Source organism: Theropithecus gelada, chromosome 10 (assembly GCF_003255815.1).
Source record: "Theropithecus gelada isolate Dixy chromosome 10, Tgel_1.0, whole genome shotgun sequence".
Lineage (NCBI taxonomy): Eukaryota > Metazoa > Chordata > Mammalia > Primates > Cercopithecidae > Theropithecus > Theropithecus gelada.
Window position 1 is genome coordinate 34,072,704 of NC_037678.1, and position 26,651 is coordinate 34,099,354.

At 37.3% G+C, this 26,651-nt stretch overlaps 1 non-coding gene and 2 pseudogenes across 3 annotated transcripts in view; 1 reads left to right on the top strand and 2 right to left on the bottom strand.

The window, feature by feature from the left end:
- Positions 1-26,651, top strand: part of LOC112632423 — a 496,008-nt pseudogene that overhangs the window by 130,122 nt on the left and 339,235 nt on the right. The gene's annotated exons all lie outside the window — the stretch shown is intronic.
- The window catches only part of LOC112632780, a 44,456-nt pseudogene that overhangs the window by 13,460 nt on the left and 4,345 nt on the right, over positions 1-26,651 (bottom strand). The window contains exons 3-12 of the transcript XR_003121443.1: positions 26,347-26,520; positions 22,346-22,452; positions 21,133-21,274; positions 18,450-18,506; positions 10,972-10,997; positions 8,409-8,413; positions 7,969-8,038; positions 4,734-4,818; positions 2,232-2,260; positions 2,067-2,139 (exon numbers count right to left, since the gene is read on the bottom strand). The product of XR_003121443.1 is annotated as an ankyrin repeat domain-containing protein 20A2-like (transcript). The remainder of the gene's footprint in view (positions 1-2,066; positions 2,140-2,231; positions 2,261-4,733; positions 4,819-7,968; positions 8,039-8,408; positions 8,414-10,971; positions 10,998-18,449; positions 18,507-21,132; positions 21,275-22,345; positions 22,453-26,346; positions 26,521-26,651) is intronic.
- Positions 19,663-19,769, bottom strand: LOC112633847. Its single transcript, XR_003121614.1, has one exon. It is a non-coding gene; the product is annotated as a U6 spliceosomal RNA (small nuclear RNA).

The following is a 26,651-nucleotide window of genomic DNA, read 5'->3' on the forward strand; positions in this document are numbered from 1 at the left end:
CTATTATATATTTTGTTTTTCACGATAAATGTTTTAATAATTAAGATTCTTCAGAGATAAAAAACATTTGAATAACTAACTTTGTGCATAAACACATTAAGATTAAATACCCAAGACATTATTTTGTGTTTCTGTGTACTAGAGATAAAAACTTCAAAAAACATTTCAATGAATATACATTAAATTAAAAACTGCTTTCATCTTCCCTCAATGCATGAATACCTTCAGAATTCATATATGAAGCCTTAAATATAGACCAAAGATTTGCATAAAATATAATAGCCTTAAAAAATCTTATCTGTAGCCGGCACAGTGGTTCCCACCTGTAATCCCAGCACATTGGAAAGCTGAGGTGGGCAGATCACCTGAGGTCAGGAGTTGGACAGCACCCTGGCCAACATGGTGAAATCCTCTCTCTAATAAAAAGAGAAAAATTAGCAGAGTGTGGTAGCATGTACATGTAGTATCAGCTACTCAGGGGGCTGAGGCAGGAGAATTGCTTGAACTCGAGAGGCAGAGGTTGTAATGAGGCAAGACTGAGCCACTGCACTCCAGCCTGGGTGACAGAGCAAGACTGTCTCAAAAACACAAACACACAAAAACCTAATTGTTCCCATACAAAAAGAAGTCTAGTTCACACTAGATCTGAAGCATACCTGTGAGACAGGACAGAAATATATTTAACAAGTTCTATTCCCGGTTTCTGTATAAATAAAACTGTTGAATTTAAGCTTTTAAGACAAGTCAAGGAAAAGAGCAAAAAAATGTAAAAGTGAAACTTGAAAGTTCATTTCACCATCAAGGGCTCATGATCACTAGACATTCACAAACTATATATATTGTTCGAAACATTAGTTCTGAATTTTGATCTGAGTATCCCCGGAGTTTCGGTTTCATTCAAGGATGTCCAAGAGGTCAACTAAGACAATGCCATTTGCTCTTTTCAGTTTTCTTCTCTGAGAACAGCACAGCAAACTTCTTCAGAGAAATGAATTGCCCTAACTTCAGAGGCTAAAGGCTCATGAATCATAGTTCTAAGGACATTTATAAACTATGGTGGTGCATGCTTGCACTCTGAACTTTTCAGCTTTAAACTCTCATATAGTAAACATTAATAGATACAACCTGATTAAACAAAAGCCTTTTTAATCTGACATTATTTTTATTTTTATTTCTTTCTTCATTTATCAGCAACAGGAGAGTCTAACTAAATGTGGTAAAGTGGTTTAAGGGAATACAATGAAAAGTGTAAAATGAATTAAACCAGAGATAATCATATCAATGTGGATGCATCTGGAAAATATACTACAAAACACACCAAAGAAAGTGGCAGAAGGGTATGTAAAGTGTATAACCCACTCACATACCATTTTAGGACACAAATAAAAAATTCTGCATATTATTTCTGAGCATCACAATATAGTTAAAGATTTCAAAAGGGCATTGAAATGAAAAACAATCGATTTATGATGTCGGTAGCCTCTATGCAATCATGTTTCAAAAACCTTAACACCAAAAAGTCTCAAAATAACCCTTTTAAAAGACTCTACCAGTTATAAATGAATAAATACTTCCCTAATTTTTAATAATCAAAGATGCCACAAACACACACACCTACACATACACATACACACACAGTCTGCTCATTGGAACATCTGATTGGCTTCAGATCATCAGTGTAATAACACTAGCAGCAAGTCTCTATAGTTAAAACAGAAACTGACACGTTAATAAGTAAAGCTTTCCTCTAGGTAAAGATCAGAACTCCAACTAGCACATAACTCACTGGAAATATCCTAGAATCTCAAAATTCACTGCTTTGAATCCCTGACAAGTATAAAAATTTTATATTGAAAACTCTATGCTATTCAAAACTTAAAACAGAAACATCTGAGTTAAAGCTTACATTTTAAAAAATCTTTTTTATGCTTCTAAATTTATTTTTATTCAAATATAGATACCAACAATAACATTTATGTCAATGAATTAGGGGTTAAGAATAACGTGAGTACTTTCAATCATTTGATGTACTTATTTCCAGCATTCCATTTATATTGAAAACGTACCTGCTCTCAATGTCTGAACATTCTTTCTTTGTACTGCTCCTTTCACAGCAGGATCTTCCATTTCAGTGCTAGGCTGAAAGGCTTTTAAAAGAAAATGATTCATAAATCATATATATTTTATACAATATGGAGTTAGTGATTCAAAAAATATACATAATTAATTACCTTCAAGGAAGGATGTTTTGCAGGAGACCCTACAAAGCAAAGGGGATATGTCATCAATTACATGTAAGTATGAGTATGACAGGGCCAACCAAACATTCATGCAGTGTTACTATCAAGCTGAGTTTTCATGCCTGGCTATAAAAATAATTACTTAAGGTTTTGAGGTTCTTCTTGACGACATCTGTTCATTCCTAGGACAGCAACATGACAGAAATATGAGGAAAATAGGAATACAGGATTCCTAAAACACAGTTTACATTTCAGTAGTGAGATTATGTTTCTAATGCCTATACCTAAAATAGAAAACCATGGATAGCACCGTGAACACGTGGGCTGATGAGGAGAAAACAGACCATTAAACAGAGGACCAAATCAAACCTGAGGAAATCAATGTCAAAGCTGATGGTGAATGTACAGAGTATTTTCACTCAACACATCAGAGGCATGGCTGCCAGCACACCACAAACAAATTCCCCTGTCCTGTCACTGAGGAAATACACAGTTGAGATGACAGTTCGGATGAATGTGCAATTCACCTCTCATTAAAGATAGTGTTCTAAATTGATCAGCTAGGATACATACTTATGAAATGATAGCTAATCAAAATACTCATTTTTCCCATGACCGCATGGGCTACTGCAGCACCTACGTTTCTCCTATCTCCTCGTTTGGCCTTCAATTAGAGCTCCTTGATCCACTCATGCAAGGCAGTCCAAAAAACACACCAAACAAACCGTGTAGAATAAGCTTCCAATATGAAAACATTTATCAAAAAAGAAAACATTGAACTACCACAGACTTGCTGGATATGAATACACTTTCATATTGCAAAATTAGTGCAATATTTATTGAAAATGACAATTTTGGTATTCATGGAATGAATTTTACAATATTATTGCTTCTAAAATTAGCTAAGTTTGGTATATTATCTTACACTCTAAAGGACTTTTATAAAACTCCTATCATATCAAAGAACTGACTGTTTCGAAAAAAAATTAGCCAAAGTATCTATATGCAACTTAATCACATCTTATTCACTCATGTCAATGAGACATCTCTCTCTGAGACCTGACAGTTATGAAGTGAGATGAGCTGCTGTGGTTTACCCCAATTCTAGCACTCCTTCCTGCCTCCAGTACTCCCCACGGCAATAACCTCTTTTGTGAGACGGGGTATATGCTGAAACAACTGGAAGTGAGTTGTCTCAAGTTTACTTAGCTTTAACTCCCAAGACCCCAGCAAATGTCCTTCTTTCCTCCCTCCTTGTCCTTTCACAATCCCTCTTCCTTTGAAAAAGTGATTTTTAGATCTGTCGTGCTTCCCTTCCTAACTGCTTTTTATGGATAATTGTGACCACTGTTTACATCTGTATTCAGCAATAGTATACACCTGTAATCTCTCTTTTCATCTCATTCTCCTTCCCCTATGGCTAGAATCACGCTCAGAAATAAAAGGAAATTAATGCTTTCCCTTGATTCTGCTATTTTTAAAATTGCTGTCCAATGGTTCTTTTTCCAGATTTCGCTAAAGGAAGGCTATTCCCTTGCTATTCAGAGCTATGTCCAAGGACCAGCACCAACATCACCTGAGTATTAATGAGAAAGGCAGAATCGATCAGAATGTGCATTTTGCAGAAGCTCCTCAACTAATTCATGAGAATTTGAATGCCCTGTTCTACACTGATATGCTTCCATATTTGTTTACCTTAGTTGCCCTTTTTGGCCTAGCCTCAATTTCTTCCCTATTATGTCCCTGAATTTAATACTACATTATAAGCCATAGTGTTCCTAATGAACTTTTAATCAGGCAATACCTTCTCTAATTAATTTCTTCTCCATAAATCACCCAACACTCTTCTTTTCAATTATGTTAATTTGACCTATATGATACTATCCCATGAGGTTACAACATTTTCTATAAAACTAAATTATAGCCATACACGGCTGACCACTTTTGGTGATGCTCATCTATGGTAGATAAAACACAGGTCTGTGTAGTAAAGTACCTCAATCCTTAATGCCTTCCCAGTAGTGAGGATGACAGCAAGAGTAGGAAAATGTTACTCTAATTCTCCGACACATTTTGGTACTGGAAGCTCCCTTTATCTTCTTTCCTATTTCTAACACCATGTTCTTCCTTCTTCTACAGAACAATTTGAGTTTACTACCCTCCATTACATACACCTGCATTTTTTTTAAATTCCATGTACACTCTGCCCTCCTCATTCTTTCTCTTTTATTCATTTCCATTCCCTCTTTCCTGACTTGCCTCAGGTCTTAGAGTGTCTTAAAATGGAGCTCATAACTCAGCTCCTTTAGTGGTACTCCCAATAGAATCAACTGCTGACCCTTGGTTAGAGACACAACTTATCACCATTTTACTTGTCCTTTACTTATTATACAGTTAACGGGACATTTTCTTTAGCTATTCGACTATATTAGTGCTTATATTTTAAAAGAAACATTCCATCAAATGACTTTTTAAACAAAATACGAATCTCACCTTCTCCTTTTCCATTGACTATTCTGTTTCCTTTTTCACGGGCAAGTCCAGGTAAAGGCTCTGACACTTTCTCGGGGACACACTGCTAAGGTAATATCAAGAAAAAGTTTCCATTTTAAAAATTATAATAAGTTGCATCAAGAGTTTCTTATCAATCTCTTTTTATGAAACTGGGTCTCACTCTTGTCAAACCAGAGCTAGAACGCAGTGGTATGATTATGGCTCACTACAGTTTCAACCTCCTGACTTCAAGCAATCTTCCCACCTCAACTTCCCGAACAGCTAGAACTACAGGTGCATACCATCATGTCAGGCTAACGTTTTTATTGTTATTTTTGTAGAGGCAAAGCCTCATTATATTGCCCAGGCTGGTCTCAAACTCCTAGGCTCAAGGAAACCTTCTACTTCTGGCTCCCAAAGTGTTGAGATAACCACTGTACACCACCACACCCAGCCCTTTGCCAGGTTTATTTAATCAATTCCTTTAAATAAACCTCAGTATTGCCCAGGCATGGTGGCTCACACCTGTAATCCCAGCCCTTTGCCACACCAAGGTGGGTGGATTGCTTGAGTTCAGGAGTTTGAGACCAGCCTGGGCAACATAATGAGAACACATCTCTACACAAAAATACAAAAAGGAGTCAGGCTTTATGGTGTGTGCTTGTATCCCAGCTGCTCGGGAAGTTGATGTGGGAGGATCACTTGAGCTTTAGAGGCGGAGACTGTAGTGAGCCAAGATCATGCCACTACACTCCGTCCTGGGCAACAGAACAAGACCCTGACTCCACAAAAATTTCGACTTAAAATGTGAGAACGAAGGGAGATACAAACAAAAAACAAGCCTAACTGGTCAATGAAACATGAGCTTAAGCCAAGAAAGAAAATAAACAACATGAAGTACAATAAAGTAAATGGAGAAACAGATCTATAACAGAGCCTTTTGGTCTTTCATATCCCTAATAATACTAATTAATATTTATGCTACAATTAGTTTTTTGTAAGTACTTCTGTGATAGAGTTTATTACTCTAAGACATTCAATTACTTAAATATGGTCATCTACCACTACCTGAAAGAACATTATTATAACAAAGAGAGAAACCTGGAACTTTCAACTTTCCACCTAGAAAAACAATTGGTCACCAGAATTCTAAAGAGTCATGTATGGCTTGAAAAGGTAAATTTCAAAGAACATGAGCTGGGGCTAATAAAAAGCACAAGAAATGTTAATCTAAAATCACAATGTTAAGATTCCAGTTGAATGACACTTGAAAATACATTGTAATTCTCATTGCTACTGATGACCTATTTCTAATTTATTTCCTTTTTATGTATGCTATAATTTCTCAACGTAACACATCAAAACTTGCACATCCTTAAATATTAAAAAATAATGCAAATATAAGTAATATTTTAAAAGTTTAATCATTAGATACATGAGGTATATTATATTACTTATAATCTTGCACTACATAAAAATTCATTTGTCTATTCAGATTAAGCAACCATTAAGGCTGAATGTCTCATGCCAGTAACCCCAGCACTTTGAGAAACTGAGGCAGACAGAACACTTGAGTCCAACAGTTAAAGATCAGCCTGGGCAACAAGGCAAAATCCTGTCTCTACAAAAACTACAAAAATCAGCCAAGCATGGTGACACAGGTCTATAGTCCCAACTACTTGGATGGCTGAGGTGTGAGGATCACCTGAGCCCAGGAAATGGAGATTGGAGTGAGCCAAGATCTTACCACCGCACTCCAGCCTGGGTTACAGAGTGAATCCCCATCTCAAAAAACAACAATTAAAATGCTTCTTACATGAAAGACTGTATTCTATGTACTCCAGGATACATGTAAATATGTTTACTGACCTCCAGTAGCTCATGGTATTCAGGAGTTTCCAATGATTACTTAAACAACTAAACATAAAAACTTCTGAAACTCAAAATTTCAGAATGTGATATAAGGACTTTGAGTGGTTATTTTATTTCATTTTTTTAAGATGTAGTCTGGCTATGTCACCCTGGATGGAGTGCAATGGTGCAATCTTGGCTTGCTGCAACCTCCGCCTCCCGGGTTCAAGCGATTCTCCCTCCTCAGCCTCCTGAGCAGCTGAGAATACAGGCATGTGCCATCATGCCCAGCTAAGTTTTGTGTTTTTTCTTTTTTTTTTGAGACAAGCTTTCACCATGTTGGCCAGACTGATCTCAAACTCCTGACCTCAGGTGATTCCCCCACCTCGGCCTTCCAAAGTGCTGGGATTACAGGCGTGAGCCACTGTGCCTGGCCAAGTAAATATTTTAAATAAACTACAATGACAAAATTATGATGTTAAAAGTCTTACCATATTGGTATTACAAGTCTCTGCTTCTAGAACTGTTTATTTGCAGCAAAATACATGTTATTCAATTAGATGAAGTGTTTTATATAAACTCTTCATGGACAACTTATAAAACACACAAAAATCTCTTTGCGATACAAATTTTGAGAGCATAAATTTAAATTTTTACATTTCCACAATTTATATTTTTAAGACAGATAGTCTTGTTATGTTGCCCAGGCTTTTCTCAAACTCCTGGGCTCAAGCAATCTTCCTGCCTCAAACTTCCAAGTAGCAGGGACCACAAGTCTACACCACCACACTCAAGTGATTTTTTCTGCAATTTTTAATACTATTTTAGTCTCATTACAGAACCAATAATATAAGTAGAGAAACAATCTCTCCTAAAAACTGTATGATACCAAAATTGTAAGTTTCCAAGAAAAAAAAAGCTCTATGCTATGTGCTCAACAATTTTGCAACTAAAACGTCCTGGGGGAGTCCATGATTACTGCAAATAATTTGATCCACTGAAGATTTATACAGGCATAAATATTATGAAAGTCACTCTCATATGATTTAAAAATCAAAGTGCTGTATTTATCCAAATAAACCTTAACCAAATTTCATGTTTCCTCTATTGGAGAAAGCATTTCCTAATGTGATTTTCCTGTCACTACTTACTTTCCGGTTCATTTTTTTCAGCTCACACCCTGTCACAGGACTTATCAATCTTTGTTAGTTACCAAAGTTAAACAAATGTTTTGAATCAACTAGCTACATGTATGTTTTTCTCTGACCAACTTTCCATTACCACCATAAAACTATGATAGGTATACCACTGCTAAGTTTTAAAAGTAAATACTATGCAAAACTGGATTCAGAGTGAAAAATAATTTTACAAGAGACTACTTTACCTTAGTAGAAACACTCAAGTCTTCATCATCCGATGCAGGCAATGAATCCACACACAGATCACGGAAAATGCTTGAGAGCAAAAATGTACAATGAAAATGAGCAAGTTGATTTCTTTACAATTTTTTTAAATGCCAGTTTATATCCAGCTTCCCCCTCAAAAAAGGAAACCATAACCTGGGGAAAGGTCAGTGATCTACATATTAAATAATGATTCTTGATATAATTAAAATACGTCCTCTGTAGTAAAAGATTTTAGTTACCTATTTCTGCTTCCACCTGTCTAAATCCATAAAATATTCAATGAAAACTGACCATGAGCTCTATAACAAATAGTGACAGTCAATATGTTGGCAGAGCCTGACAATAATTTACCCTCACAAATGATCTCTCCTGAAGCTGAACTTAAAATTCAATTAATGGATGACATACATTTTGTTACCTAATCTGGAAGAAAATCGATGACCTAAAACAAGGTAGAGATCTCCACTGTCTCTTGTCCATGATCTACCTCTGGTTAAAAGACTAATCTGTATCACTTCAAAATGGCAGTCTTGAGTTCTCAGCAAGGAAACCACTTAGGAAGGTCCTATTGCTTTCCTTTGCCCTAAATCAGTACAGGGACTCTCTTGCAATATTTGAAATGTATGAAAGCTAAATGTACAAAAACCAAACAACAAAGGTGTATGTTCTTACTGAGAATACTTTGCCCAGAAAGATTAAAACATTAACAATAATAAAATTCCATTATTTCCACTCTATAGGTCCTGCCTTATTAAGATCCACATAAACTAGCAAGCCCTTAAAGATTTTCATAGGCACTCAGACACCCAAGGAGAGAGCCTGGTGGAAAAACAGAGTCCTGCTAGTTGTGCCTCTATTTCCCTAAGTACTATCTAAATATCTGTCTTCCTATGGGTTCCCGCTTCCAGATTCCACTTCTGCAAGGCTCCACAGAAGTCTCCAATCTTCAAATCTTCAGTCTATGAAAGCACAGATTCCTGAAAGGAAGGCCGCAAATGACCAAGTGTAGGAGCCCTCTATATCCCAGCTCCTGAAAAACAAGCTAACTGGAATCTCCATCACCTGCCCCCAGCACAGACACACTACCAAAGTCCCAACTGAACTCCATGAATGATTTGCCAGCCAATCATGCCCCTGACCCAGCCTTCATGAACAAGGGAAGGACATCAGTGAATTGGGAAAAGAGGCAGAGGTGAGGAGACCACCTGTCATAGGCCACAAATCTGTGTAGTTCAGCAGTCTCCAGTCCCTTAGTATTCCAGGGGCTCTAAGGCACCCCCTCTGTAAGTCAGGATGGAAGTAGATGATACCACATTTCTATCTGCTGTAGACACTCCTCCCAGTGTCTCAAAATGTTTTAGCATCTTTCTGTAAAAATCTTCCAAGTTTGTCAGTCCTTGATAAATAAAAAAAAGCAGCAAATTTTTTAGAGCTCCTTTGAATCTTCTATTTTAATATGCCTTTGTAGATAATTCCCAATAGCTTGTGTGCCCGTCATCTTTATAATTTATTGATAAGTGTTTCTCTTCAAACTTGGCCTTCCTCTGCTCATTCCATTCTTACCCACTTTCATTGGGTTCACTAGCTAATTCCATCTTCATTCTATCCACTGGGTGCAAGAGACTCACTCCCATTTGTATTATTAAACACACGCCAATAGGATATAAAAAGAAGGAAGAGTACTGGGCTTTAAAATGAGTACAAATCTCATTTCTGCCAATTCCTATGTCTAAAAAAAAAATCCTGGCCGGGCGCGGTGGCTCAAGCCTGTAATCCCAGCACTTTGGGAGGCCGAGACGGGCGGATCACGAGGTCAGGAGATCGAGACCATCCTGGCCGACATGGTGAAACCCCGTCTCTACTAAAAAATACAGAAAACTAGCCGGGCGTGGTGGCGGGCGCCTGTAGTCCCAGCTACTTGGGAGGCTGAGGCAGGAGAATGGCGTAAACCCCGGAGGCGGAGCTTGCAGTGAGCTGAGATCCGGCCACTGCACTCCAGCCTGGGTGGCAGAGCGAGACTCCGTCTCAAAAAAAAAAAAAAAAAAAAATCCTAATCTTTTTGATTCTCAAGTTCTCTATCTAAAGAATCACTTCACCAGAATATTCAACACACGTGAAAATACTACAAGGTATTTTAATTCATTCTAAGATTCCTTAAAATTCTGTAATTCTATGTGCTTTTGATTCTGTCTATAGGAAAACTGGGAATACATAGCAGAATTTGAAAAAAATAATAGAATAAAAGAAACACCAAAAAAAGCAGAGACGAAAGTTTTAAAAAATCAATACAAGATTATGGAAAATTCATGGAAAAAGAAACAAGACTAAAAAAAGTATTATGGAAGTAAGCAAAAATACTAGCCTAAATGGAAAACAAAACCAGGAAATGAAATAATTTCTAAGGCTTGCCTAAATTTGATTTTGTAAAACTTACAGTCCTATGGCCATAGCTAAGTAAGATCTGCCCTAAAGCCTTTGATGGTAAAAATAAGATACTGGTTACCACTGAAATTGTCAAATTTATCAGGACAAACTCTTGGACTAACCACATTCTAATGATAACCTTAAATGAGAGTTGAAGGTATTTAAACTCTCATTAATTTAGACATTAAATTAATGAATCTGATTAATCTGATTCAGACGTATACCTTGATCCAAGGGCTACACAGATGTCTATCAATCTATGCTGAGGAGCAAGAGAAGGGATTTGGAAGGCAGGCAGGCTGATGATCAAAGTGGGCCAGCGACTTTGTTAACTATGGGATCATGAGCCAATTAATCAACTGCTCTAATCCATAGTTGTTTATTTAATAAGCAGTAGCTTATAGAAACACAGATGTTGTGATGGCTTTATGAGATGATAAATGCATAGACCATAACAGGATGTCCAGCCCAGACTATGACACTCAACAGATACTAGTTTCTTCCATCTATATTTCCTTAGTTAACATAATTTTTAAATCTATAAAATCCTATCTGACTGCAGATTCATCAGCACTTCCAACATCTATTAAAGAAAAAGGCAAAATGCACTTTAAATCAATCATAAATATACAGAATATTAAAAGCAAAAAAATGCACAGTGATGCATGCCTATAATCAAAACTACTTGGGAGGCTGAGGCAGGAGGATCACTTGAGGAAGCCAGAAGTTTGAGACCAGCTTGGGAAACATAGCAAGACTCTACACCTTCATTTAAAAAATTGTGCACACTTGTGTGTATGCTTTAGATCCTGTTGTTGTTGTGCTGTTTTGGTTTGGTTTGTTTTTGTAAAGCACATGACTGATGCTTTGTTACAAAGAATTCCTTTGGGAGCATACCTGGGACCTTATTAGAATTAATATTAATTATACCTATTGGTAGGTAATTAATGCATTAAGAACTGTTACTTCCCTTTGTACTTATTAAAAGCAAAGAAGAATAAATTTATTAAAATTTGGTATCTACAAGTAAACTGCAGTATACAAGTCATCCTAGTCAAACCCTATGAGACTGAGTAGAAATGTTATTGTTAGCGGAACAGGTGTGATGAGTCAACAGTGTCAAAGAGCATGATTTCTGGACCAAAACATGAGGGGCAGTTAAAACAGAGTATACAGTAGTACCCCTTATCCACTATATGTGCAGAAAGACATACTTGACATGGTTTTGTCTGCTGTCACGCCACAGCAACAATCATCAACAGAGAAGGCTTCTGTGACCAAATGTGTGGAGAGTTTTTCCCCACCAACAAGCAAGCAATCATTTCTGCTGATGACACAATTCAATTTTCACACTCTATCTGCAGATAACATCAGATTTATTTTGATTTATAAATTAAAGTTTATCCTAGATACATATGTGTAGGAAAAAACAGTTTGTGATCAGTACTATTCGTAGTTCCATGCATCCACTGGGGGCGTTGGAATGTATCTCCTACAGTTAAGGGGGAACTACTGTACTTATTTTGTTATAACACAACACAGCCTCTCTAGCTCTTCAGTTCAAACTGTTCAGTTTAGGATAAAACACCCTATCACCAGAAGCCAGCAAAATATAGGAATCTGATCAGAAACAGGAATCCTTGCAAAGACTTTCCAGCTGCTAGTGGAAAAGAGATCAAAAGAGATCAATGTGTTACTCTGGCTACTACTCTTTGGGGAAGGTGCTGGGTGGTTTACATAGTTGTAGCTATTTGCTCTGCCCTACGTATAACAAGGCCCAAATTCACCTGCCATTTTACCTCCCACAGAAAAACCACTGGAAGTATCACTCCTTTAAGAGCTTATCCACTACGAACCACACCTCACATTCAGAGAGAAGCTTAAGAAACACTGGGGAGGTGTGGCAGGCTGCCAGGCAGTACTACATGACATGAAAATGTATAGAAAGAAAACCATATCAATGCCCTTTTACTACCAGAATGTTCCAATGTTTGCCCTTCTCCCTAGTAAAGGAAAAAAATTCTTTTTCACCTTACATAAAGCAAAACTGTCTTGCCATCCCTCATGACAGAACCTAGTTGTAGGTGAGTCATGTCATTATAATAGCTTGTTGTCAAACTCATCCCTCAAAGGAAGAGGATCAGTGAGGAACCTATGTATTTACCTATAGCATTCACTGTCTGCTCTTATTTCTAACCAAAGGTAAGTAAGAAAAACTTTGTGATTCCAGTTTTATAAAGTACAACCCCTGGAACTTGTCCCCTTTCACTGCTAGAGAGTCTATCTGGACCCACCTCATACAGCAAGAGGCCCCAGTTTGTGCTGTGTGGTACTGCATGGTGTCCTTTTCCTCAACCCTTTCCATTATGTGACAAATACCTATACAAATCATGTTTTCTAAGTATGTAAGGAATACGTCATCAGCATATATCATTCTTTACAATGATAAAGAAGCAAAGGAAAAACAAAAGGACAAAGTACATACATCTTAAATGACTACATTCAATTACAATAGAGCTTTTTTTAACTATTCAAAAAGATACCCAATGTATTATTCCAACTATATGACTCTTCTGAAAAAAGTAAAATTATGACAACAGAGTAAAGATCAATGGTTGCCAGGAGTTGCTAGGGAGAAAGTGAGAGATGAACAGGCATATTATGGAGAATTTTTAGGGCAGTGAAACTGTTCTGTCAATAATATTACAGTAATAGATACATATCATTACACATTTGTCCAAATTCACAGAATGTACAGCATCAAGAGTGAAGCCTGAAGTAAACTATGAACTTTGAGTGATTAGAATGTGTCAATGTAGGTTCATCAGTTGTAACAAATGTACCACTCTGGTGGAAAATAGTAATAATAGGGGAGGCTACGCATGTGTGGGAGGCATGGAACATATGAGAAATCTCTGTACCTTCCTCTCAATTTTGCTGTGAACCTAAAACTGCTCTAAGAAATAAAGTTACTGACTTAAAAAAGATATTCACAGCTGGGCATGGTGGCTCATGCCTGTAATCTCAGCACTTTGGGAGGCAGAGGTGGGTGGATCACCTGAGGTCAGGAGTTCAAGACCAGCCTGGCCAACATGGTGAAACTTCGTCTCTACTAAAAATACAAAAATTAGCTGAGCATGGTGGCAGGCTCCTGTAATTTCAGGTACTCAGGAGGCTGAGGCAGGAGAATCACTTGAACCCAGGAAGTGGAGGTTGCAGTTAGCCAAGATCATGCTACTGCACTCCAGCCTGGGTGACAGAGTGAGACGCTGTCTCAAAACAAACAAACAAACAAACAAGCAAATAAACAAACAAAAAAGGATATTCATTGTCTATGCATCCCAGGATCTTCCAGAACAAAAATTAAAAAAAAAAAAAAGATGGCCAGGTGCAGTGGCTCATGCCTGTAATCCCAGCACTTTGGGAGGCCAAGGCGGGTGGATCACCTGAGGTCAGGAGTTTGAGACCAGACTGACCAACATGGTGAAACCTCGTCTCTACTAAATACAAAAAATTAGCCGAGCATGGTGGTGCATGCCTGTAGTCCCAGGTACTTGGGAGGCTGAGGCAGGAGAATCGCTTGAACCCAGGAGATGGAGGTTACAATGAGCTGAGATTGTGTCATTGCACTGCAGCCTGGGCAACAAAAGCTAAATTCTGTCTCAAAAATAAAAACAAAAAATAAAGGATGTTCACTGAACCTGTTGTTATAATATATTTAAGCAAGACACGGTGACCCTAAAAATTAGAGATCATTGAAGACCAAAGTAACAGCATGTGCTCATTATTTCACAAATTGAAGTATATATGATAAATAAATAAATTTAATTGCATGCATAGGTAAGAAAATATTGATAAAATGATTAAATATTTTATCTTATTTCATAATTCTAAACAAGGATTTAGCACAATATGAAAACTAGATTATTCATGTAATCAAAATAAAAGACCATTTTTATTCTAATTTTAACTCGGAAATTATGCTTATTTAACATTTTACTGAAAGATTAATGAGTTAAAAAGGACAGATTATAATTACCTAACACTGCTATGGTAACTTACATGCAAATACCTGTTAGTCACCAAAAGTCAAAAGAGCAACTAGCTTTACAACTTCAGATGGATCATACAACAGAAACTAGTACCAAGTTACCTTATAATATTGAGTGTTACTAAAATGAAATTTTAAAACAACACCAAAGTGCAAGTTGGGGTTATAAGTGTTGTGCAGAAAAGATTTCATATAGCAGGCAAGAGACTGCCATCCTTAGAAAGGCCTGCATGCAAGGCTGGCCCTTGGCTGGTGTTTAGGAAATTGGAATTGGGAGGGTTTCCACCATTCCCTGAGAAGAGTGGCTCACTGTGTTTAAAGTGTTTATAGAAACAGTGTGGTTACTCTGAACAGCTGTTTTCCTTCTAGAAGTCTGGAATCTGGATACCTGTGAGGGAGAGTAACCTCCATATAAAAACTTGGGTACTTAAGTCTCTAATGAGACTCTGGTACTGACAGACATCACTGCACATATGTTGTCAAAATGTGAGCCTGGGAGAATTAAGCAGATCCTGGGAACTCCACAGGAGAGAAGTCCTGGAGGCTTGTGCCTGGTTTCCTCCAGACTTGACCACATGCACACCTTTTTCCTCTACTAATTTTACTTGTCCCCTTTCTTGTAATCAGTTAAAGATCTGAGTATGACTATTTGCTGAGTCCTGTGAGTCCTTCTAGTGAACCACCAAACCTGGGGGTGGTCTTGGGAAACCGTGACACATATGCATTGTATAAGAGTTTTATTAAGTTGATATGATACATGTAACTGTAATCAGATGGCTATTTCACAGAATAACTTTCCCTAATCTGTTTTTCTTTTTTTGCCTTGATGTTTGACTTGGAGATTCTTGTATTTCTATATCTATCCAATTGAATAAGGCCATAAAAGGAATAAACGAAACAATAATGTCACAAAGTAATGTGAAATAAGCAGCAATCCTATTTTAACCAAATAAAAAATAGAGGATCTGGGTGATTGACAATATGTCCTATAATATGAATGTTTGTAGAAAAAAAACAAAAAGGTGGTCAATTTTCTGAAACTCAACTGGGCTTCATTCTTTTATATAATAATTGTGCAGGCCATGTGCAGTGGCTCACGCTTATAAATTCCAGCATTTTGGGAGGCTGAGGTAGGAGGATCACTTGAGCCCAGAAGTTCCAGACCAGCCTGGGCAATATAGTGAGACCTCATCTATTAAACAAACAAACAAACAGAAAACCCTCAAAAAGAAAATTAACCAAGTGTGATGGTGCATGCCTGTTTGGTCCCAGCTATGTGGGAGGCTAAGGTTAAACATGAAAGGCTCATTTAAGGCCAGGAAGCAGAAGTTGCAGTGAGCCAACATGGTACCACTGCACTCCAGTACCAGCAACAGAGGGAGACCCTGTATCAAAAATAAATAAATAAATAATTGTGTATCAGGCCAGATGTAACTGCACAAGACTGTAGGTCCCAGGTACTCAGAGGATGAAGTAGGAGGACTGGTTGAGCCCAGGAGTTCAAGGCTACAGTGAGCTGATTGTACTGCTGAATAGACACTGTATTCTAGCCTTGGCAACATAGAAAGACCCCATCTCTTATAATAATAATAGATTCATTGTGCATCATTCAAGTAAACTGTGTAACTGGAGAAAAACATATGACTATTGAATATACTGTAATAGTCTACTACTGATCATAGAGTTCCTGTTTACTGCTTCTAATCTTTTTCTTCGTTTCTTTTTTTTTTTTTTTTTTTTTTTTGAGACGGAGTCTCGCTCTGTCGCCCAGGCTGGAGTGCAGTGGCCTGATCTCAGCTCACTGCAAGCTCCGCCTCCCGGGTTCACGCCATTCTCCTGCCTCAGCCTTCCGAGTAGCTGGGACTACAGGCGTCCACCACCTCGCCCGGCTAGTTTTTTGTATTTTTAGTAGAGACGGGGTTTCACCGTATTAGCCAGGATGGTCTCGATCTCCTGACCTCGTGATCCGCCCGTCTCAGCCTCCCAAAGTGCTGGGATTACAGGCTTGAGCCACCGCGCCCGGCTTCTTCGTTTCTTATACAATTAAAAACACGATTCACCCATTAAAGGCAGTTCATCACAAAACAAGTCAAAAACTCCAAAGAACTGCATCCAAACTATAGGATGTGTTATCCACTGCTCCCTGTAAACAGTTGGATTTGGTCACTAAGAATCAGCAAGACTTTTAACTGTGTGTGTGTGTATATGTGCATGTGTGTATGTGTATGTGTTTTGTAAAGTATGACAGATAAAACCACTTTGCTTGTGTTAAGAATATGTAATATAACCTGTGCTTCTCAATAAGGAATTGCTTTTCTGTCTTCTGTGCTCAGTAGCTATCTTCAAAAAATAATCTCCTATTTGTATGGATGTATGCTGTTCAGTTTTACATTTCTTATTGCATTTATGGTACCAGAAAGGGATTGCTGAGTTCCCATTTCTAAGATAGTTACTTTCTTAGTGACACAAATCAACATGTAATACTGTTCACCCTTCAACAGCAAGGGTTTCAACTGCAGGGATTCACTTATATGCAGATTTTCTTCTGCCTCTGCAACCCAGAGACAGCAAGATCCACCTCTCCTCCTCCTCCTCAGCCTAATCAACCTGATGATGATGAAGACCTTTGTCAGGATCTACTTATGCTTTATGAAAGGTCAATATGCTTTTCCTGATGATTTTCTTTCTAACAGCTTCATTTCTCCAGCTTACTTTATTGTATGAACACAGTGTATAATAATGCAGCACAAACAAAACAAGTGTTCATCAACTGTTCATGTTATCAGGAAGCCTTCCAGCCAATGGTGGGATATTAGTAGCTAAGGTGAAGGAATCAAAAGTTATACTCAGATCTTCAACTGCACGGGGATCAGAGTCCCTCACCCCCACATTATTCATGGGTCAACTGTAATTCTTTATTTACTAAATATAAAAAATTTATTATAAAAATGAAATAGAAGATCCATTTGTATAACAAGTTCAATTGGTTATAATGTGACTATAGAGGAAACCTACAACATACTAACTTAAAAATCTTTTTTCTTATTTATGCAAAAATATTATATAGGATTGTAGGGATCATGATTAAATAAATGAATTTTTTCAGACAATAATGTTTGAGATTATAAATTAGCTACAACTACCTTCTTAAATAAATCTGAATTTCAAACTAAAGTTAAATTTAAAAAATTAATTTACTTGGCCGGGCGCGGTGGCTCAAGCCTGTAATCCCAGCACTTTGGGAGGCCGAGACGGGTGGATCACGAGGTTGGGAGATCGAGACCATCCTGGCTAACACGGTGAAACCCCGTCTCTATTAAGAAATACAAAAAACTAGCCGGGCGAGGTGGCGGGCGCCTGTAGTCCCAGCTACTCGGGAGGCTGAGGCCGGAGAATGGCGTAAACCCGGGAGGCAGAGCTTGCAGTGAGCTGAGATCCGGCCACTGCACTCCAGCCTGGGTGACAGAGCGAGACTCCGTCTCAAAAAAAAAAAAAAAAAATTAATTTACTTATGTAAATACACATATACACATGCAATTCATACATATTTTTAAACTGGCTTTTTTTGATTAACACTAACTACCTTAATCTTGTATCTTACTTTTCATTTTCTTATCAAGAGTAGGATCACCAAGAGAAATAAGAAATTCACGGCCGGGCGCGGTGGCTCAAGCCTGTAATCCCAGCACTTTGGGAGGCCGAGACGGGCGGATCACAAGGTCAGGAGATCGAGACCATCCTGGCTAACACGGTGAAACCCCGTCTCTACTAAAAAATACAAAAAACTAGCCAGGCGAGGTGGCGGCGCCTGTAGTCCCAGCTACTCGGGAGGCTGAGGCAGGAGAATGGTGTGAACCCGGGAGGCGGAGCTTGCAGTGAGCTGAGATCTGGCCACAGCACTCCAGCCTGGGCGACAGAGCGAGACTCCGTCTCAAAAAAAAAAAAAAAAAAGAGAAATAAGAAATTCACTATCAGAAGTCTTACCTGGATTACCATTTTTAAGTATCTTCTTTTTAATGTTCCAAAATTTGTTGTTTAATTCTATGTATACGAAAGTAATAAATAAAATTGCTATTTTAATACTGAAATAAAAAATATTTACCAAACATATTAAATTCTAAAACAATTTCAGGCAATATCAGACCTAATATCAGAATTTTAATGTCCCATACATTTCAAATTTTTTAACCTTATAAGCTGATTAAGCTTATAATTAAAGAAGAAAAAAAGTGAAGTACTCATAAATGGAGGAAGCACAGCTCAGTAAATTAACTCTAGTTAGCAGGACCTCATGCAAAGTGTCCTGCACTCAGAATAAGTCCTCGCTCTGTAACCAATAGGTATTCTGTTTACAGACAAGTTGCTTCTCGTAGGCTCCATGGTTTCTTCTAAAAAACAAGGATTTTGCTACCTACCTCACTAGGTTGTTAGGAAGATGTAATGAGATTACATGTTTAAATGTTCAGAGAAATAGTAAAACAATGGAATAATTTATTCTTGAACGTTATTGCTGAAACAATTTTTGGAATCCCAAATAAAGCTCAGTGTGTGTTTTTCTATAAGTCCTAATATTCAAATGTTGCAGTTTTCAGAAAATGTTATTAAGTGCTAATTTTGGTTATTAGTTGGATTCATTGTGGCTTGTAATTCAGGGCATTTTACCTAATTAATAACTTATTACTAATATATATATACACACATATATATACATATATACACATATATATACACACACACATATATATATGATCTCATTAAAATAGATTATCTAATTGTCTCCTATCACTGAGCTCATCAATCCCACCAAGGGCAGAAAACTAATAGGTATCAAAACTTGGCTTGGACAGCTACCACTCCTTCTCTACCTCCTCAAACTCGGAGCCAGCAGATCTGTGCTAGGATGCTGGATCTCCATGGTCCTCTCCAACTAACAGACAAGACAAAACCCTGCTTTGATTGTTTTTCAGATCCATGAAGGAAACACAAGCTGACATTTTCTCATTCCCAAGACATGTACTAACAACATGTAACATCCCCTTACTACTCAGCTCTTTTCTCATTTCAGAGATCACCGTACATCAATAGTTTCATACTGATAATCACAATTTCAATATTCGGTGTCTCCTGTTTTGATTTCACTCACACTACTTCCTTGGAGCTACTCAACAAACAGTCAAATGACCTTCCTGGGGCTATGCAAAATATGGAATGCTTTCTGAATTTGTGTGCCATCCCTAGGCAGCAGCCATGCTTATCTGCTCTGTATTGACCTAATTTTAAAATATGTACTGCGGAAACAAGTACAAGGTCCTGTTTTATACATGGATACTCATGAGTCATGGATGAGGCTTAGCTCTATTAACTCCAACTTACTTAACTTCAGATTCAGAGAATTTTATTGAATGGCTTCCTGTGAGGCAGAATTTTAAAACATATTTAAAACTTGAGAAAGAGTTGCGATTAGCCTAGGAGATTTTCATTATTATAAAGACACACTACTTGAGGGGCCAACTGCAAGTTGGTTCCCACTACTCGCTGGAAAGGTAACACGGAACCTTCTGCTATCTAACCTAAGCTGCTGCACAGGATGTAAAAAAGCCTCAAGGTACCGATCTGATAGCAAAAGGGAAAGGGAGCTCTGATCTTTTCCTGCAACATTATTTGAACATCCCTGACTGTTGAGAACAAGTCCAACTAATATTGGTTAAAGAAAAGACAAACATGGCTCTCAAAGGATAACATACCATGAAGGCCTAGGCTAAGTCTAGCTAAGAGGTGGGCTCCAAATAAGGTTTTTAGTGTAGGGCAAGCATCAGCTTGCTCAATGTTTGTGTGGGTAAAGCTAGGAGGCCTAGCTGCCAGAGCAGGGTGCTGGGGACTATGATTGAACATAAATACATAAACTAATAAACACTGTAGCTTTGAACTCAATGAATCACCACGAAAACTGAGGGGTCTGAATCAGTGATGGCATTCTGGTGGCAAAGGTCAATCATTATCAGATTGTAGGACCAGTTACAATGGCAACAATACAGCAAGTGAGTCCGATCATTCTGGAGACAATAGAATGATTAGAATGGCTTTTTCCCCTTCTTCTGACTTGTGAAGAAAGATTGCCTTCCTCAGACTTAAGAAAGTCCTTAGCTTCTTGGAAAATTCAAAGAAGGAAAACACAGGGGATAGCCACAGGGGACAATACAAGATTTTCTGCTCAATTGGACATTTCGAGATCCAACAACTAATTAGAAAAGTCAGGCCAGGCATGGTAGCTAGCACTTTGAGAGGCCGAGGCAGGAGGATTACTTGAGCTCAGGAGGAGTTCAAGAGCAGCCAGGGCAACAGAGCAAGACCTTGTGTCTATAAAAAAAAAAGCAAAAGAAAAGAGGTCAAAGATGTGGCTCCTTTTATCCCATGCATAGGGATTATACTTAGAATAAAATGAACAACATTCAGATCCCTAAGGACAAAGGTCTTACAAGTCCTGCAAAAAATCTTGCCCTCTACTTCTAACTAATCTAGACTTCTGCTTGATTTCTGGCTAAAAGGTAACTCACTGCTATTTCAAACTACCAGAACCAAACTATGAACTCTCACCTAATGTATAAGATGGAATAATTGCAATTGTTTTAAACTTCCATTTAGTATTAACTGGTCTTTTAACATAAACCCTTATTTTGTCAACCCACGAGAAAGAGCATAACCTTCTGCCTCTCGTCCACACGTCTTGAGTGAAGACATTAATATTATGCTTAAGAAGGATGTTGACAATACCTGGTGAGTCATAGTGCACAGCAAGCATGAGGGTTGTTCTAAAATAACAAAGAAATAACTCCATTCAACAACTTTAATAAAGACTTTTTTAAACAGCTAGTTTGATACACTTTACTATTTTAATATCTGCCTGTCAGTGTAGACGTAATAACCATTTGCATGTACCAGCTTGAGTCTATAAGCAACTAGGGTGCTCAAGTGTTCATCTTTGTAAATTATCACCAAGGCTAAAAGGAAGGGACAACAAGGAATCCTCTTGTCCCACAGGGGTATGACATAATACAACTTGCTAACTTATAGTCCTCTGGTGGCCAAGAAATTGTGCTGGGGTCACTTATCTAAAGTAGGCAAAGATTTAGATGAAGATTTCCCCATTGCTTTCCTAGTCTGATATATTATAATTCAAATCAGCTAGGGGTCAGATAAGAGTTATCTGCAGGCGGAAAACAACAACAACAACAAAAACAATAATAATGACAATACTAGTAGTCGTAAACTAAAAGTCCACACCTTAACAATTAATAAAACTGGCCAAGTGCAGTGGCTTATGCCTGTAATCCCAGCACCTTGGGAAGCCAAGGAGAGCAGATCACGAAGTGAAGAGATTGAGACAATCCTGGCCAACATGGTGAAATCCCATCTCTACTAAAAATATAAAAATTAGCTGGGTGTGGTGGCGTGCACCTGTAGTCCCAGCTACTTGGGAGGCTGAGGCAGGAGAATCACTTGAACCTGGGAGGTGGAGGTTGCAGTGAGCCAAGATCACACCACTGCACTCTAGCCTGGCAACAGAGTGAGACTCCATCTCAAAAAAAAAGAAAAAAAAATTAAGAAAACCAATACAAAACCCTTTAGCTAATAAAAGATTACACTAGCAAAAACATCAGATTATAAATAACAAACACTCTATATTATAAGAAAAGATGAATTCTACTACATACCGTTCTTTATGTTACTCAGTTCAAATATTTGCTGGGCTACCTGATTCTTCATGGTGATATTTTTCACTATATGACAATTACATTAATCTTATTAATATTTCTGACTTGACTGTTACCACTCTAGAATACACAGGTTTTTATTTAAAAAAAAAAAAAGAACTACTGTACCATCTCAGCTTATCAATGGCATGTACATTTGCTTTGTTTTTCAATAAAAATTCCACCATTTTCTCTTTCTTGCAAATTACAGCGAATAAAAGTGGGGTATTATTGTCCTATAGAACAGCAGAAAAAATTAATAATTCACAAAATTACATATTTCTCAACTGAATTGAAAATCTTATCTAAGGTGCTTTGAACTTCAACATACAGTATAGAAAGGAAGTAAATGAAAAGCAGTCCCTTCCTTCTCACTCCTCTGCACTTTCTGATGTGCTGCTTGTTGCCTTGCAAACAACCCTCCTCTGTCTCCCCAGATTAACTGTGGTCATTACCAAAACTCACTTTAAACATTTACCAGTCCCAAGAATCCTTGCTTTGATCACAGCACTTAGCATGGTACATTGTAATCATTTCATTGTTTCCCACTGAAACCAAGAGCTTCTTGAGGGCAAAGACTGTATCTTTTGTCTCTATAGCCCCAAAACCCTAAGACATAGTAGCAAATATTTTGGTTTTTTAACATAAATTAATGATCTAAATTATTCTCTCTAAAGCAGTGTTTCTTAAACTATATTCTAAAGAATATTTGCTTTACCAGAAGTATACCCCAAGAGAAAGACTCCATGACCATCTGCATTTGAGAAATATTACAAAACTGTATTTTATGTCCAATAATCAAGAAATCTCTTGAATTTTACCTAATCCCCATTTGATAATACTATTTGTGGCAAACATTAACATTTGAGAAATTAAGAGTTTCAGAGAAACAGTTGCCAGAGCTCCCCATTACAGGTGGAGGTCTCCTCTGGGTGGTACAAACTTGCTTGATTCACTTCTATCAGTGGTGTCAGGATCCCAGATGCCAATGTCAGGCACTCCTGCTCCAAATGGTCACTATCAAAATGAGCTCTGAATTAAGAGAGACTGGCTTCAAATGCACTTATTTTCCTTATTATTAAATAGTCCGTAGATTTTTTTCCTAATACAAGAGAATAGATTTTTATCTTTACTGTTAGAAAGCTCAGTATGTTCTGTGTAAGAGAGATAGGTTTAAAAACTTAAAAACAAATACTTAAAAGACCAAAGCTCAGTAAGAAATACTATTCTCAATTACAATGGTAATCCCGGCACCCTAATGCAGTTCTACTTTTTAAATCCATTTTTATTGGCTTCCACTTAAATGGCTATTTAAAATTATTTTTTATTTTAGGGAAAACATAAATCAGAAATAAAACATAAGTGCTTGTCAATAAAAGTTCTCTTACTGATCCATACGGATTATTTCTAGCATAATGAAAGCCAGTAAGTCACTTGCATTTTTAAGGAAGAGTGCTGAGGAGAAAGATGTAATGTCTGCAATATTCATAAATTATCCAACTATAACCAGGAATAACCTAATAAGGCTTCTAGGCATTCTTATAGGAAGATGACTATTTGTGGTATATATAAAGAAAAGAGTTTTAAAAACTTCTAACTTCTAAAATTCAACTCCATAACTGAGGGATTTATATACTCTATAGACTACATATTATAAACAAGCACATGCTGACTTAAAAACCTTGAAGTATTTATCAAAATATACTACAACGTAAGAGTTGTAAAGTCAAATACTTACAATGACAAAGGAAGGTCACCTGAGTAAGGGAAGTACTGAGGTGGGCACAGTAGCAAACTGGAGAATACACGCCTTCTACAAAGGGGCAACCTCTGCACAGCAGACTGAACAGTGATAAAAATTCAGGGGACACCAGATTTGACTTTTTAGGATAAGCCTGAAGTCCAGATTTCTACACAAGTCTTCTAAATTGTACATGTTGATTCAACTTATAGAGGCAACCAAATCTGTGTACCACATTAGAATATAGCCCTAGTGTTTTTATATTTGCTATAAATGTATTACTAAATGGTTGTGTATAATCCAAGTATTTGCAAGTAAAATATTTTCTTTCTCTAGTGTCATGTTTTACCAAAAATTCAGACTCTCATATATAATAAAAATGGTTTAAAAGACTCATAATACTTGCTTCAAGAATTTTTCCAACATTTATTCATTTAAAATATATTGGTATATAATTTTCCCAGATTGTTAGCCAAATAGATCATTGGTTCACAGGACTGCTAAAACTAAATTATTGTAGGAATTCCTATCTGTATTCTTATTAACTTCATGGATTTCAGTGTTTAAAACTGACATTTTGGTTATGCTAAAGCTCTATAAACTTAACAAACATACTGAGATAGTTCATAATACAACTTCAACCAAAAAGAAATAGTTTAGGATTTGCTACTATTCTAACTGAGAAAGCCCAACTTGTAATGAACATTTGTTGACACATAATCACCTGCATGGTGACAAAGGGACATCAAATCCTAAAAGGGTCAGCCCCTACCTATTGAAAGATTACCCATAAGCAAATTTCTAAAGACTCTCTGAATGGTAGTGAATGATTAATGGTGGGAAGGAAAAAGTGTTATTCTGTAAGCTGAGAGATATTGCCAATAATATTTCCCTTTCACATCCCAGTCACAGATGTAGAGAAAGACAGATAAATCTTGAAAAGCAGATTGAAAAGGAAAACTTTGAAGGAAGTAGCACCTATCAAACACAAACTCTTCTAGAGATTTCCTACATTTTTGAGATACAGAAATTTATATATTGCACCTATCTATTCTGGGGTTCTTAATCAGGTGTGTATACAAACCCTTGATGGTTTTTTTGTTTGTTTGTTTGTTTGTTTTTTGGCTGTTGCTGTTAGAGACAAGAGTCTCACTATGTTGCTCAAGCTGGACTCAAACTCTTAGGCTCAAGCAGGGACTACAGGAACATACCACTGTGCCCAGCTTCGAGAAGATGTTTTTAAACAGGTTCAGGCCTTATTAGGTCTATTACATCAAAATCCTCAGGGGAAAGCCTACAACTGTAGATTTTTAACAACATGTCCTCAGGTCACTGTAATGCGCAATTCTGAGAATTAGTGCAGCAATCACTTCAGTCTCATCTCTCACTTGCATGACTAATTCCCTTTATCAGTTGGACATGTGGCCAAAAAGAGAAAAGAGTAAGAGATAGAGTCATTTATTAAAGCTCCAGTTAAGTTTCCTGGGAATGGGTAGAACAGGGACAAGTAAACTCAAATTCCTACTTGATTTTGCTATTTATAAGCTCCTTATCTCCCATCTTCCCACCAAGACATACTAGATTTGAGAAGAGTCTTTAGACTCTTATCTAAGTGGCTGTTTCTGCCAGGATGGGCAATAAGTTCAGTTAATAATTTGTTCCACCTTCTGCTGAAGTTTTTCTCACTTTGTCAACACATATTCACTGCCAATCTGGTTTCCTCAGACTCCTAAAATTAATCTCCAGGCAAGTTTCAACTCACTCTCATTTTCAAGCCAAAAATTATTAGACCCAAAACTAAAGAGCACCTTGTCTCAACACATAAACTAGAAGAACTTAAAAAAAAAAAAAAACTCTTCCTGTCATTTTCCCTCATTACCTAACTTCCAAGTGACCTGCATATTTCTGATTACTCTCCTTTTCCCTTCCTATGTTTCCCTCTTAAGCCTTGTGCCACTGAGAAATGATACATCAGATTTTCAGAAAATTATCAGCAGCAGCAACACGTCCGTTTACTGTAAGTTGCTTTAGTTTTGTTTGAGTTTTAAGACAAAGCCTATTTCCAGGGCATATTTTCTTTCCTGTGTTGTTTTATACTAATTAGGAAAAAAAAAGAAAGAAAAGAATAACCCTGTGTAGAAAACAGTGAAAAGGTTTTTACCTTTAACAAATTCACAAATATTTTCCAAAGTGCATTTTATAAAGCTGTGCCCTTTAATGATTCTTTAAAAAGATCAATATTTAAAATAAAATCTTAGACAATTAATTATTTCAAAATAATTTGCATTTGCTTTCAGGGAACGGTTGAGCTTCCAAATATAAAAAATTGACCCTTACCTATGTCAATGTTAAAACAAATATTTTGGAAAGAAAGTTGATTGAACTATACCTTGTCCAGTGCTTCAATATTTGCACCATGTGAAAGCAGTTTTTCTGCCAGTGAGGTGCTCTCACTACACACAGCATAATGGAGAGCAGTGTTGCCTTAGATATCCTTAAGGTCTGGATTGGCACCATGTTCCAGCAGAATAACAGCACAAGCCTCTTCCTGGCAATGGACTGCCTGTTCATATTAGACCAAGAAATAGATTGTAAATTCTAAGAAATCAAAATACACATTTCACAGGTTTCACCAACTAGTTATATTTAAATGAGATCAATTTATTTTAATTCTACATGTGTAAATCAAATCCA